The following is a 2,113-nucleotide window of genomic DNA, read 5'->3' as shown; positions in this document are numbered from 1 at the left end:
CATACTAAATCCATGCTTATCCTCATAATGACAAAGTGAAAACAGAATTTTAGAAACGTCTGTAAATTTATTAAAAAGAAAGAACTGAAATATCACATTGGCATAAGTATTCAGACCCTTTGCAACAGGAGTGTCAAACTGCCGGCCCGCAGGCCGGCTGCATCATGTGGAGGCCACGCCCACCCCAGCTCCAGCAATGAGAAAAAAGTTGCGATACGTTGCAAGATGTCACGTGATGCAGCAAGTTTGACACCCGTGCTTTGCAACAACACTTGAAATTTAGCTCAAGTGCCTTCCAGTTCTCTTGATAGTTGCTGACGTGTTTCTACACCTTGATTTCAGTCCACCTGTGGTAAATTTGATTGGACATGATTTGGAAAGGCACATATGTCTCTATAGAAGGCCTCACAGCTGACAATGCATACTGTGGCAGAGCAAAAGCCATGAGGTCAAAGGAACTGCCTGCAGAGCTCAGAGACAGGATTATTGCAAGGCACAGATCCGGGGAAGGCTACAATAAAATTTCTGCTACACTGAAGGTTCCTAAGTGCACAGTGGCCTCCATAATTCTCAAATGGAATTATGGACTAGAACTCTTCCAAAAACTGGTCACCCGGTCAAACTGAGCAATTGAGGGAGAAGGGTCTTAGTAAGAGAGGTGACCAAGAACCCAATGGTCACTCTGACTGAGCTCCAGAGATCATGTGTGGAGATGGGACAGAGTTCCAGAAGGATAACCATCACTGCAGCCCTCCACAGATCTGGGATTTATGGCAGACGGGCTAGAGTCTAGACGGAAACCTCTCAGTGCAAAACACATGAAATTTACAGACATTTTTAAAATTCTGTTTTCACTTTGTCATTATGGGGTATTAAATATAGATTAATGAGGAAAAAATAATTTTCAACAACCGTAGAATCAGGCTGCAGCATAACAAAATTGACAAAAATGAAGGGGGTCTGAATACTTTCTGAATGCACTGTATGTTTGTTTTCTCTAACATGTTTTACATTTCTTATTATAGATAAGATTCTATATCTCTTGGCTGCTATTTGTATTTAATTTCTTTTTGTACTATGTTTTAATTGTTTTTACAATTATTCATTGCCCATAGTCACTAGTTTGAGGTGGGTGACTATATAAATTGAATAAAGAAATAAAAATAAATGTCATATACAGAGGGAGAAATTGGAAAGTTTTGCTGGGTCATGAAATCCTCCTCCTCAAGAAATTAACTTGGTTTTTAATATCTCAGACATTACCCATCTAGTTGCAGTACTATCACTAAAATTCATATTGTTAAACGAGGTTGGGCCCTCGTTTAGATTTAAACAGCACTGGAGTAATATGGCTACCTCTTCTTATGGCTGTTTTCCTAATTTAAATTGTATATGACATCTTCATGTTATACTTGTGTAAAACACAACACTATACATGTATAATGCTTATATACTGTACAAAGTTTCAAGAAAATTACTTTAAATTAGGAATGTATTAAATGTATAGGCTGACTAACTCCCAGCAACTCTGGGAGGCTTATGGATTGAATTAGTTGAGTTTAAAAAGTTAAATCCCATCTTCAGTACCATGGACTTGTTGGATTTCAGGTATCTGTAATTGATTTTAACTACTTATTTATTCAATTTCTAGAGCCATTATATTTAAAAATGATGGAGAGAAGGTTCTCCTATATCACACCTTATTTGGTTTCTGTGGTCTTGATTTTTTACCTATTTCCAGCCTTCAGAATGATGTATAAATATATCTGCTGTTGTAAATATATTGTTATATAATGTGTATCGATGGATTTTCTTTTAAAGTAAAATGCTTACTTGAAATCAAGACACTCTGATGATGGTAATAAGTTATTTGAGGATAACAATATAAAGTGAAAAAAATGGAAATATGCATAGTTTGGGGAATTGAGTCAAAGAGATCCCTGGTATGTTTCTACTTTAGGAAATGTTTTTGTCCTTTTTTTAAAAATGAAAAATATGGCATATTTTTCTGTATAAATAGTTGTGGTAAGGAAAAAATAAAAATAGTTTGTCTGCCATTGCATGGTGCAGTCAGAAGTTGAACTTAAGTAATATTTGGAATGTAAGTCAGACT

The sequence above is a fragment of the Protobothrops mucrosquamatus genome, unplaced genomic scaffold (genome assembly GCF_001527695.2).
Source record: "Protobothrops mucrosquamatus isolate PMUCROS unplaced genomic scaffold, P.Mucros_1.0 scaffold835, whole genome shotgun sequence".
Classification (NCBI taxonomy): Eukaryota; Metazoa; Chordata; class Lepidosauria; order Squamata; family Viperidae; genus Protobothrops; species Protobothrops mucrosquamatus.
Note: the sequence above shows the minus strand (reverse complement) of the source record.